The 14192-nt window shown below is 35.9% G+C and overlaps 1 long non-coding RNA gene across 1 annotated transcript; it reads right to left on the bottom strand.

The window, feature by feature from the left end:
* Positions 1–849: 849 nt before the first annotated feature.
* LOC135301249 (uncharacterized) lies at positions 850–3467 on the bottom strand. The gene is made up of 3 exons (XR_010362983.1): positions 3356–3467; positions 2932–3005; positions 850–1180 (listed from the first exon to the last, which is right to left on the bottom strand). It is a non-coding gene; the product is annotated as an uncharacterized LOC135301249 (long non-coding RNA).
* Positions 3468–14192: the final 10725 nt, after the last annotated feature.

Raw genomic sequence — 14192 nt, 5'->3', positions numbered from 1 at the left:
ATCCCTTTTGTATGATTCATTTTCAGGAAGACATTGCATTTAGGGAACACAGTTTTTCTTGTTCTGTAGCCTGACTGATGAGTCCAACTACAAATCCATAATAAAACTTCTCTAAATAACCCAAAAATTCCTCTGAAGAAAATTATATTTTTTTCCTTCCTCTTCTTTCACCCCCAGATTTGTCTTTACAAGTATCTTATGAACACATGCTGAGTGCCAAGTGTGCTCATATTGCGTATGGGCAGTCCAGAGTAAAAGTGCTTGCATTACTGAGAATAAATTATCTTCTGTAATGCACCTCTTCACTTGAACCCACACTTCAGTGCAGCATATCAACATTGTTTTCCATCAGTAAATCTGTAAGGAAAATTTACTGTGAAATTTTAATTACATCTTCTACTTTGTTACTAAAACAGAGACAATAAGCTGACATAAGTAGCCTGTCAGGGCAAAGATTTTAGACCTATTCATAAGAATTTGTAAATGTAATCACATATAATACTCAAACTTAAATTTGTGGTTGGAAGACATATAAAAACAACAAAAAAGAAAATTAGTCCTATGATATTAGTTGTGCATACATGTGCATATGGCTTTAACTGCTGGACATGAAAAGTTGGCTTTGGGAGACATGGAGATTTCTGCATATCTGAATGAAATGAGAATTTTGAGGATTTAAAAAAAAAACAGAGAGGAAAAATATTGTTTTAAAGATTATTTTTCTGATGTTGTTAAAATACCCTGGGGCCACTAGATAATAGGAAGTTTTATCATTAATCTCAGTCAGATTTTTGAAAGAGTCAATGCAATGAACTTCCACTTAATATTGTTCCCATTATAAGAATGAAAGGTATTTTGCGTGCAGTGACAAGGAGAAAAGAAAATCAATTTTGTGGTTTTAACCTTAATCAGCATGCTTGCATATGGCAAGCTCTCACTGTCTACTTTGTGAATATATGAATCCATGGGTTTGTGGGTGTGTATCTAAAGGAAGAAGAAAAAAAGAAAAAAGTAGGGAAATAAATTAGTGAACACACCACTTGAGTTCACTGAGTATATGTTGAATTTTCAAATAAAAATAAACCCCTAATGATTTCCCTGCTCCTCATTTGGCTTGTGACTGAATCAGTTTTTTCCAAGATGGCTTGCTAGTGGAGACCAAAGCCGTGGCAATTTCCTCCTGTAGGCAAAAGAAGAGGAACATGTTTTTTATTTCATAGGTTCTAACAATCCGTGTGGTTACTGGCTTTTAATATGCAATGAATATATTTGAATATCTGGTGTCAAGAATGGGGAATAATAGCATATCTAACAAAGTAGAAATTTTTCAACTTGCAACCAGAAGAGTTTAAAACTTTTAGTTAAAGGCCATTTTAATGCAGCTAGCATACTGATTAGAAAAGATCACCCTAAACTGCTTGAATTTAAGGTATGATAACCTTTAAAGGAAAAATGAATCAACTCTCTAAGTGCAGAAGACAGAAAGTTCAGCTGATAAGAATCACTTGTCAAAACTAATAAACAGGACTATATCTAATATTAGTTTTTTCCACTATATTCAGCATTTAAAATTTTAAATGGTACCTTAGTGAAGAAGTTACATTATTTGTGGTGCATGCTTTATGTGCAAATGGAAACTAGAAATATTCAGTCTTTTCATACCAAGCCAAGGGAAAGAGAAGCAGCATGAGCAAAATCAAAGCATTCAGAGAGGTTCAACTATACAGTTCATTCAAGGAGGATTTATTGGTTTCACTGGGATGTAACTCATTATTATTCATTAGACCCTTAAAAAGTTGGGTATCTAACTTAAGGGTCATTATAAGATCACTATGTAGCCAAAGTATTAGGAACGTCCTGAAAGCAACTTATCCCATTCTTTTTTTTTTTTCAATAAGCCTCTATAATAGGAAGGATTAAATAGTCAGTCTCTTGATAGATAGCAAAGGCAGTGAATATGAGTATCTTATTCCTACACCATATGTCTGTCTCCTTACGACAGTATTTTTTTCAGTTTGAGATGCATACTCAAATTCACAAACTGAGATTAATGTGGCTCTGCTCTGTGAAACCATTTTTGTATCATATGTGACAAAATTGCTTAGATATTCATTGTATGAATGTATTATGAAAGCATAACAGCAGAAGGCTCAAAAAATAAGAAAGAGAAAGATAAAGCACAAGAAGAAATTTTTTGATAAACATTTCAGAGTGATTAAAATGGGATGGCAGTGTTCTTTTCAGACAAGTTCCTATCATCTCACAGAGGCAAGTTTCTAATCTCATTTTACTCTTTTAGGGAAACAGCACATCAGCATTTAACAGTAAGATAGATGCAGCTCCCAAGGGGTAAAAAGGCTGCTGTTGAGAAGCAGTAGAGACTGATGGAAGGAAACAGAAGTGAGAATTATAGAACAATACAATTAAAGAATCATTTAGGTTAGAAAAAACATTTAAGATCAAGTCCAACAATTTACCCAACACTGCCAACTCACACTCCTAAACCATGTCTCCAAGTAGGTAGAAACAGTCAAAATTATAGGCTTTTTGCCATTTTAAATCTCATTTTGAATGTCAAAGAAAGTGACTCTCTAATAAATAATTACTAAAAAAGGCACTTCCCTCTAGTCTGTGGACTTCTATTCCACGGATGTTACCTAGCATGATGGATTTACTGTACCATAGTGAGCACTATAGGGCAAATTATGTCATCCTTACTTGTTCCTCATAGCAAGGATATAATTTTCTTTACAGACTGAGGATGCATGCAATAACAGTGTAGACCATTCTTACTGATTCACTGGGTAAGGAAGATTTACTAAAATGTAAAAAAAAAGCTAATAAAAAAATAATTTCTAAAGTATGAGAAATTTCTTTATAATGCAGCTCAGATGAAAACTAGGTTCTGATGGACTCCTGCTTGCCACCTACCTTTGTAGCAAAAACCTTCCCCTTTTGCAGTTGTCCCTGAAGATTCCAATCCCCCTTGGGCTCTTATTCCTGCACTGGGAAGAAAGAGTAACAGTTGCCAAATTTACTTGAATGCTGCTTTCAAGTAAATTTGGCAACTGCAGGCAAATGCAGTAAAAATATAGGATGTAGACAACTACTTTGATTTGCCCACTGTTGGGATGAGATCAGATTATAATGGTTTATTTACACTCAGTTTTATTGCTACCAGTAAGATTAAATTATATTTTCATTTAAGAAGGTTGTCCACTTACTATATTCATAGCTGGTTGTAGCCTGGTATCCAGAGGGTAAATGTTTCTTAGTCAGATATACACGATAAGCATCACCAAAGCACAGGCCATGGACACTAGCAGATCTGTGGAAGGACAGGGGGCTTTCTTACCTTTCTTACTTTGCCTTTAAGGCATGAGATGTTATGCCTGGGCATTCAGAGTGTAGATTGGACAGCAATTAGTTCTGCAGTAGTTCCACGAGTGCATGCTGATGACTTTTGTGAGGTACCAACAAATTGGAATCAATGGAGTTCAGCTTTTAACAGAATAATAATGGCAGAAGTGACTCGCACAACTATTCACCTTTCAAGCAAAAGATTAGATCATCATGTGTCAAGATTTTTAAAGCAGAGAAGTAGCTCAACCATGCATCTAAGTAGATGAATGTGGCTGTGTGTAGTAAAAATTATAGCCTTTTTGGTTTTGTGGGGGATAGAAGGAACAAACTGATTTATTCAATGTAACTTGTTATTGAACTTACATAATATTCACATTCTTTTAAAGAAATCTCTGTTGGAAGGCAAATAAGCTGTGGCTTCCCAGATTCATTTTCTCTCTGCATTCTTCTGCATTGGTCTATTTCTAATAATTGGCACACACTGAAATGACATCAGCATGCCTAATTTAAGCACCTAAAACAAGGCAGAGAGGAACTCTTTTAGAGACCTTCAAAGATACCTACTGTTCACCATCTTCTATACACAGAAGTTAGGCACAGCTTTTTTACTCCCAGTAAAGTAGGTGTGAAAAAAGGTATCCGTACTATAGACAGTAGATCCTTCTCTTGGCTATTAGGAAAAGCACACATTTTCTTTTCTTGTTTTTTTTTTTTTTTTTTTTTTGTTTGTTTGTTTTGTTTTGTCTGTTTTGTTGGTATTTTATTTTGTTTTCTTTTTTTTAATTAAATACAACATTTAAAAATATTTGACAATATAGCATAGGTATCTGACTGTGGGCATTGACTTAGGGTGACTGAACACAGAAATGGGCTGCACAGAGAGGTTGTGGAGTGTCCATCCTTGGACATATTCAAAACTCAGCTGGACATGGACCTGTGCCATTTTCTACAGATGACCCTGTGTTGAGCAGGAAGCTTTGACTAAATGATGTCCAGAGGTGCCAGTTGATTTCAGCTGTTATGTTGATGCTGAATTGATTTTGCCTTTTTTGCTTTTACATATTCTTTATATTTACATTTGTAGCTCTGTATCCTAATATGGTATTTGTAGCCAGCATTTAACCTGCTCTATTAGACAGGAGGAGAAAATAAATTCCCCAGTATCTCTAAGCTGGGGGTCCATGGTTAGATTGTCTGGGAAGCCAAGGCTGAAACTAGTTCTACAAGACAATTTCAGAAACAAAATTTAGTCACTATCTAAGGCGAGTGGGGTGGGAGTCAGAAAGGGTTGGACCAGGGAGGAATTACCTCATTGCTTGTGTTTCTAACTGGGGATTCTTGTCACTTATGCTAATTTACTAAACACATAAGAATTGTATGCACTCTTTGTTATATGTGCATCTTCAGGCGCTTTACACCTAGCAAGTTGTGCACCTAAGGATATTAGGTGCACAACCTGCTAGGTATAAGGGTAACCCATTTTTATCACCTAACTGCATCTGGCTCGCGATTTTAGGACCAGCAAAAAGTCTGTGATCATTGTGATTCTGGGATTTTACATTCCTCCTGGGTCATCTGACTGGGCTTCCACCTCTTACATGTGTTTTTTCATGCATGAGTTGAATCAGGAGCAATTTGTTCACCCGTGTGTGTGTCCTGTCACAGTGGCTTGATTTCCTGCTCATTGGAATGGACCATTCTTGAGGCTGAAGGAGAGGTTTCAAACCAACAATCTCCCCTAGAACTCCCCTCTCTCCAGTGTGGTTTCCCCTGGGAGTCTTGCAAGTACAGCCCTAACAGTTCAAAGTTCCTCTTCTGAACTCCAAGGCTGGAATCCTGCTGTTTACCTTCATCCTGATCTCCACCATTTCACAGCCACTGCAGCCAACAGCCAAAAATCTTCAACCAGTTCTCCATTACTTTTGAGGACCAGGACCAGCACAGCATGTCCCTTCATCAACAATACTGTCATCCATGTCACGTGTCACCAGTGCACATACCTGGATTGTTTGTGATCTGCTCTGTTTGCCTTCCAGCAGATACTAGATACTTCATGCCATTTCCTACAAAATAGAGCAAATGGAATGTCTCTTGGTCTGCAGTTCTGGTGTTTTTTTATAAGACCCTGCACTTGGCTAATACAGAATATATTGCACTTTTTTTTTACAGCCACCATTTCAATAGTGTGACTTACCTTGTGTATTACAGGGCTGGTTTAGTTGTCTTGTTGGGTTTTTGTATCTCTGTGTCATGAATTTTAGGATCTTTATTTCTGCAGAAAGTGAAGTGAATCTCTTCCACTAAAAATCACATTCCCTCATAAGTTACTTAGCAAGAAACTATAAGATTAAAAAAATAAAATTCAATTTGAGCTTGAATGTTAACCAAACAGCACCTTTACACCCTATGAATAATTTAAGAAGAAGCATAGCATGATAAAAAAATGTAGTAAACAATGAGAAGAATGTCCACCTTTCACAACTTAATATTAAATCAAAGTCATGTTAATCTAACTGAAGATCATTCCTTTAATTTTTGTTTTTAAAAAGAAAATGACCTCGAGGGGTAAACTCACCACATGTTTAAGAAAAAGAGAAAAAAATTTCAGCTTCAGAGTACATTTAGTCAAGGTCAAATACAATGAGAAATTTTTGAATGCTTAAAGTAATCTAGTAGACCAAGCTAAAAAATAAATTAAGTACAAACAAAACTTGAAGAACAAGAAGAAAATCTATCAATCACTTTCTGACATAGCCTTTTCCTTTTATTTACCAAAATAATGTAAATAACAAAACATGAAAAAAATGTGAATGTATGGTTGAATGCAAATGTCCTCAAGAGTGTAAGAGTATATCAACTTCAGACAAAGATTCTCCCACGAAGTGAATGCTCCAGACATGAAATTCATGCTGAGATTATTCTCATAAATAAATGGTAGTCCTATATAGACATAAAAAGGCCCTCAGTCTACTCAATTGTGGAAAAAGGCAAAAGGCCACACAAACTAATTTGTGCACATCTATACATTAGGTAGGGCTTTTAACATGCTCTACGAGACAAAACAGCAATTAAAAAGTGAAGGTATCATGCTCATAATTCCATAATATCTGACAAATAGACGCATTTCCTGGTATATATAATTTCCTCAGGCTTTCTGCAGAAACTGGCAGACATGTCTAACCTGTACTGTTGTACTGAGTTTATCTTTTCCAAGACTTTTTGTGACTCTAAGAGCTAGATAAGCTTGATTATGGAATGGAAGTTAAATCATAGAAGAAAGATGTTTAAATTGGAAAGACTGGTATGAAGAAACCAAAAGCTTTTCTTGGCTATTCACAACATTTTAGTCTGAAAGTTTAATGTGAAAGTCTTCAGAAATGATAGGGAGGGATGCTGTGGTCTCATTTGTTGAGGGTTTTGCAACCTTCTGAGTGAAAGCTATAGAAGAAATGGTGCAAAGTGCTGGAAGGATTCCTTCCTCATGGCCTTCTGATAATGCTGGATGTATGGAACTGAGGATGAGACAAATGATCAGAACTGGTGTCAGGAATATATTGACTACACTGGATGAGCGCCTCTGCTTTTGACATCGCATACAGGTCTAAAACCACAACTATATGTTGAGCATCATCTTCCCATCATGAATTACTGTTCTGTGAGTTCCAGTACTTCATAGGGCAAATTGGCAGTAATGCCGTGCTGCCTACAGAGAGAATCTGGAAAATTTCCCCAGAAGATTCTGAAATCAGAAAGACTTTCTTCTTCAGAAATATGAATTTTAAATATGACAACATCAACTCTCCAACCTAGAAGGGAGATAAAAAATCCCTTGTAATCATACAAGCAAAGCAAGGCAAAATTGAGACTGTGCAATGCCTTGCTTAACACTAAGAAGCCAAATTTTAAAGGTAGCAGTGATTTACAACTGTCACACACATAAGTTATTAGACTAACTCCTGAGCAAGAGCAGTGTGTTTTAGCATACTAATAGGAAACTTGACCTTGACTATATGCCTGTTGTGAATAAAGAGGATAAAGAAAAAGAACTGAACAAAGCTATAATCTAATGTGACTGTTTAAGTATTTAGTTAGAACTTGTATTAGTGGCAAATATTCTTGCATATGAGCAACAGCTAAGATTATTCTTGGAATATTTGTAAGATACAACATAATCATATCAAGTAATATTTGTTATGCAATAATATGAATTGGACCACATTTAATGTTATGGGTGGAATTAATCTGACCTAATGTTGGGTGTCTGCTGTCCAGACATGTTCACCTGCACAAGTCACCCTAAGATTTTTGAATGGTATGACAACTCTTACTATTGATGATTTGGGACTCAGGTGTTGCTAGCTTCAGAGTAGATTCCTACATTAGGTTATAGTCATAGACTTTGATTGGCTAATTGATTGTAACTTTAATAAAGTGTTCATTTTAACGTGGTGATAATAGCTTCCCAACAACACTTTTCAGATAGTAAAAAATTCACATCCTCCATTCTGTAGACCCAACAAAAACATATCTGTTTGAACACAAAAGAAAAGCAGCTGGTCTGGAATGTTGATCCAGAAGGTTGCAGAAAGACAACTGTGATTACCTGGCCTCAGTTTCGAGACTACTTATAGTCAAATCAAATTTAAACACTAAAGCAAATACTTAGGTGTCTGATGACACTATGAGTGCCTTCTTTGTGATATTTCCCTAAGATACAATACGGACCACAGACCAACTCAAGTAGGATTGTTGTGGTTTAGGGTTGTGTACTTTAAAGTTACCACTTCTTTCTTTTTTCATGCAGCAACTTATCACAGGCATTTTTTTTTTCTCAAGACATATTGGGTTAAATATGTTAGTGCATTCTGTGGCTGAAGAAATACATCTTATACATGTGCAGAAACAGCAGAAATAGAGACTTCTATAACAAGGTATATTAGCAAGTTCAAGTACATTAATGACTTTCAATATCACTGAATGTGCCTTTCATAGATTTACATGAAAGTAAGAATATAAATATACTTTTTGAGCAAGCTGGGATTGTAATGAGCTTGAGTTATTCAAAAAGTGGATTTTTTCCATGCTATACTCCTGGCGTTAATTTCACTAATTTATTAATTTGTTTTTGGTTAAGCAAGATAATTACAAAAAAGTGATTGAATATTTTATTTTATTTCAAATATCTAAATTAAAATATGTTCTTGCAAAAGAAGGGATATTTGCAAAAAAGTAATTTATCATATATTCCCTCCATTGCACATCTGTCTTTACAGAAGATGGATCACATGAGATTATCCCTCACTCTTCTGATTATACTGAAATCTTGAAATTGAGGAACTGGGTAAAGTTACTTCAGATACGTGTGTCTGAGTCTACAGCTTGTCTAAAAGAAGATGACTGGGGGTCTTAATTTCTAGATTCCACTAGGCTTTGATGGTAGGATTCACATCTCCGAGTCCATTCATCTGAAAACAAGGTGTCTAGCCTAAAAAAGTCATCTTAGCCTTTCTAGATATTGAGTCATCATAGCCAGCTAACTCTTTAGACTAGATAATGGAATCAACTGCATAAGAGTTTCAGTCTCAAATGAGCATAGAAAGAGTCAATGGAGGACTTTTAGGTTATTTATCTAAATGGCATATGGAAAAGAAAGGTCAAAGGAATTCCACTTTGAGAGTGCTCACCCTTGGCTCTCCTTCACATTAGACGTACAGCTATTACAAAATATCTTGTTCCTCGCTGCACAAGGTGTTACAAATTTCACTGAGTACTACATTATTGTGCAAGGAGGAATAATAGCAGTAGTCAAAGCAGCAATACCTCAGTCATACCTCAACAATTTTCTACACATCTACTGTACATATAAACTGCACCTTTAAAAACAAAGATGGGAGGTTCAGGATAATGTCTTACAGAATTAAAGAAAAAGGCTTCAAAAATAATGGGGATAAATGAATTTGAGAATTTATTCCCTAAAACTTGGGTTTTCACTAACAGCTTTCAGACTAGTTTCATCCTCCGTCAGAGGATGTCAGCTATGTTAGCTACCCATTGACAACTCACACATGCAAATCCTCACTGAGAAAGGTTTTGTATTAACAAAAGCATGTGCTTCAAAGCTAAGATTAATGTTATTATTTTAAATATGGCAGAAATTACATATTTTATATGCCTTTTCAAGGCCTCTCCCACTTAGAATGTACAACATTTACTTTAAAACAATTATGTTATATGAAGGACTGCCTAAAGTACGATCGTTTGAGTATTACTGGCACAGAAACTTCAGGTCCAGAGTTATGTTCATTCATTTATTCTTGCTATGACAGAAAAAAGTAAAGCAGCATGAAAAATAAAAGTTCCTATTGACAAACACAAGAATATTAAATACCATTTGAAACTGAATTGTCTAGTAATGTTCAATGTACTTAATCTATCTGGTTTTCACAGAAAATAGAGGTTAAGAAAGTCAGGAAAATTTAAAAAAAAAGAAAGCAAATATAATCTACTGCGAAAAATTTGCCTTGCCAAGCACAATTTTGCAAAGATGCTAAACAGCTTTTGAGAGATTTGGAAAAGTCTGAAGAAAGCTAGCAGGCAAAAATGCTAATAGTTAAATAAATCCCATTCTTACTTACATGGATGTCAGGACTTAGACAGAAATAGTTAAAGAATTGTGAAAAATGCCAGCAATCTATCAGAGTACAAAGTTAAAACAGTGCTTCTGGGTGTTCAGGCAGATTACCTATCCACCAGCTCCGGATTTTGCCTTTAACAAAAGCAAGGGGATTGCATCATTCTAGAAATTTTGCTTTATGAAGAAAGGTAGTGTCATCTTACTAAAACATGGGTGGATGAATGAAATATATGGATGAAAGCAGGTACTGCAATCATGTCAAATCAAGATATAGTGAAGTATATTCAAAAACTACCATATAAACCATTCTCCCCAGGTTTTCTCTGTGAAGATGGTCTCCAGTGCTCTAGTGCTTTCTATTTGTGACCAATTAGATCACAATTCCTTCTAATATTACTACCATAAACAATAATTTTCAATCCAAATTGCATGGACCGGAATAGCTTTTTTTTTGGTGTGATTTGAGGTCCCATGAAACCATTCCTGTTGGTACAATGCATGTAAGTATAGTAATCAGATAAATACATAGTAAAATGAGAAGTTTTCATCCAAGTTTTGCAAAAGTACGGTTTTGAGACAGCTTTCTAACTGAAGTAGTATAGAAAATTTATAAATACTTTGAACATGAAGTGCACCTGCTTTAGGAAACAAATCATTATATATGTGTTAATCAAGACTTGATATGATGTAGAAAGAGATTCAGTGACACAGATGATTCATTCCATCCTTTGGCCTGCTCAGAGTGAGTATCATTTTGTAGGCTGCTCAAGAGAAAAGTTTACAGCTTCCTGTTTTCCATATACTGGCCCTGTCTTTGATTCACAAGGTTAATAACACAGCTATATCAATGTGTATTTGGTATTCGTGGAACTGTGCATGTGAATAAGGATTGCTTTTTGATTTCACCTTCCTTCTTTTGACTTAAAGTCTCACCAAATATACATGAGCACCATGTTGGTGACTTCCTTAGAGATACACTGATTTACACCAGCTAAAGGTGTAAAACTATGGTATTGTTGCCTCTTGCAAAAGTACAAAGAGGCTTTCAAAAGGGAACTATTTGGAGCTGTACTTTGTTTGCTGTGAATCGCTGTGCATTCAAGAAAATGCCACATTATTCTCTGGAAGGTTTGCTGTTGGTAAGCCACTGCTTAGCAGATAATGTCATAGGAAATTACTTTTTTCATTATCTGTATGTGCTTCTAGTGATTTATTCACTGTCAATAGTTCTGATGATCCCTTCCCCACTTTTATTTACTTCAGTTACTCTGTTGAATTTTCTTTTTTAGGGGCATGCATATATCAACTTCTTGTTAAATCTGGAAGAAGCAATGCCACTTTTTGTTTACTAGGCTTTTCCATTTGTGCCAGCTGCTATGAGACAGAGCAGAAATCCTGCTTAAAAGTTCTCCAATTATGCTTCATTATTTTATAACATTTTCAACAGCTGGATACTTAATTACATGCACTACAGAGCAGAAGTATTTTCTCTCTTTTGGCAAGTGTGCAGCTGCAAATCTTGTGGCTTTAGCATGCTATCTAGAACACATTAATCATCCTTCTAAAGATTCCTATCAGCAACAGCAATGGAAAATAACTGAGAATGAGTTATGCAACAAGTAAATGATCAATTGCGTATGTACTTTGAATATTATAATTTGCAGCTATAGTGCTTGAAAGCACCTAATACTATGAATGAAATAACTTAGCAACTATTGGTTGTTGAACGGTTATCATTGCAACTATTTTAATAAAAGAATTGAAATTATAAATTTTACAGAAACTCAGACTCAGAGACCCCTCTAAAGGGAAAAAATATGTTCATAGAATAGGCATTTTAAGTTGGTAGGACCTGAAAGTGGTATTCAAAAAAATCTTCTATTAGCTATGATTAATTTTTTGCACTTCATTTCAATGCAGGCCCACATTCATGAAAACATTGCTATAAATTTAAGTTCTGATAAGTAAAATTAGTATTTATTCAAAGTATCCAAGACCACTTTGTTCTTAAGAAAGGTATGAAACCTCAAAAAATCTGAAAGGGAAAGTGCTTGTTAGTTTTAAAATCTATCAGCTCCAAGGATCTACACAGCTTTCTTCTATAACCCAAGGGGACAGGTTAAAGAAGTGTTAGAGGTGACCCATGCAGTTTATTTGACCTAAAGGGGCCCTATAACAAAGCTGGGCAGACACTTTTGACAAGGGCATATACTGATATGACAAGGGGGAATGGCTTCCAACTGAAAAAGGGCAGGTTTAGATTGCATGTTAGAAAAAAATCCTTGGCTGTGAGGGTGGTGAGACATTGGAACAGATTGTCCAGAGAAGTCATGAATGCCCCAGCTCAGGAAGTGTTCAAGGATGGAGCTCTGAGCAACGTGGCCAGGTAGAGGCTGTCCTTGCCCATGGCAGGGGGTTGGATCTAGATGATCTTTAAGGTCCTTTCCATCACAGGCCATTCTGTGATTCTACGATTCTGTGATTTTCTTTCCTCTTATATTTGGACAGAAAAATCCCTTCTCACCAGAGCACCACAAACACAATTTGTCAGCTGGCACCCTGGGCTGATTATCAGTATTTGGGCTACATATGCCATTCTATAAAAATTGCACAGCTTTTAAATCACACAGGGGAGTTGCATAAAAGTAATTACTTGTCAGGATGGAGAACGACATGAAGCCTGAGACCTGGAGCAGCTGCAGAAATTCAAAGATCTCTTTATTCACCTATTTTCCCAGGTAAGAATATACATTGTTTGGAAGTTTGGATCTGTAACACTGTCTGAGTTGGGAATATGACTACCCAAAGCAGAGTCCTTTACTGTTTCATGTAGCAACTTTTTTCAATTTAAAAAGAAGGGGAGTTATTTGGGGGGAGTACACTGACAGAAGGAAAATGGCAAGATTTTTGTGAGTGACTACAAGATGGGATGATAAATCTCAGTTTAATATGCTTGGAATGGTCTCATAATTCCCTACTTCTCAAAACAAACTGGGTTTAAAACTACTTTGTTGACATCTGCCTCTCTGATTTTCAAAATTGGAAATATCACTACAGTAAAATGTGATTAATTGATCCTTAAAAGAGGATATGCTAGTCTACTAACAGTAAAACTACAGAAAAAATTTTTTTTTTATGCATTTAAAAATTTCCAGATGTTAAGGATGACACAAAACAGAAGACATACAGAGTGAAAAATAATAACTACTGCAAGTAGGGGTAACAAAATTTTCTGATTAAGACAAATACTTTCTGCACATTGATTATCCTCAAACTACTTCTAGCACTGATTATTGACTACTTTGGAAAGAAGAAAGTCATGAAAAGCAACATAAAGAAGAAAGCAGTGGAAACATGCTTTATAGTGAGAAAATGAACAAACAAAAAAATTACATTATCTGGCCTACAACAGCCCCTTGTGACTGCACTTCCAGTCATGAGAGCCATACATCCCCTGACTTCTCAGCCTGCCCCAGTGACTGCATCCTGCCCATGCTTACACACCAGCTTACTCATTTCCTAAGTCTTCAACACGACACAACGTCCTTGATAATACAAGCTGTCTCCTGCCCCCCAGTAGCCATTCTTATCCAACTTGCTTGTCACTGCTTACTAAATGTGCTTTTCACAACCACAAGATTTCCCCTTGTTCTAGTCAAATTTAGGTACATTCCAACCTGTATTCTGGGCTTCATAACTGACTCAGTTCTAGCGGAGGCCTCTGACTTTCTCTTGGGTTGCTTACTGGTGAGTGGACTTCACTCTGTATTTTCACAGTCCCTGCCCTAAATCCATTATGGTACGGATAATACAGCACAAAGTGAATTTGGTTGATAGCTTCAATAAAGGGATATGGACAAGGTAAACTTATTTGTTTCAATAGTGCAGATGACCAGACACAATATGAGTAATTTTGGGAATATTTACCCACAAGTTCAGCTTTACCCAATACCCAGCTGATAAAAAATAAATTGTTGCCATGCTGTGACCAACAAGCTGATGTTCCTTAGAGTCCATTCCAGTAGCTCAAAAATAGTTTTCATGAGCGTGCAGGGAATTTTAGCTACTAAGCAGTAATCACTCAAGCTTGTTAAAAACATTAACATTTTGCATCATGTCTCTTCAAACTCAACACAAAGAAGAAAACATTCTTCTTCAAGACTAGTAGAGCTTTAGCTAAACTTACACTTTCTGC

This window comes from Passer domesticus, chromosome 5, assembly GCF_036417665.1.
Source record: "Passer domesticus isolate bPasDom1 chromosome 5, bPasDom1.hap1, whole genome shotgun sequence".
Taxonomy (NCBI): Eukaryota; Metazoa; Chordata; class Aves; order Passeriformes; family Passeridae; genus Passer; species Passer domesticus.
The sequence above is the reverse complement of the archived record's forward strand: the minus strand, read 5'-3'. Positions and strand labels throughout refer to the sequence as shown.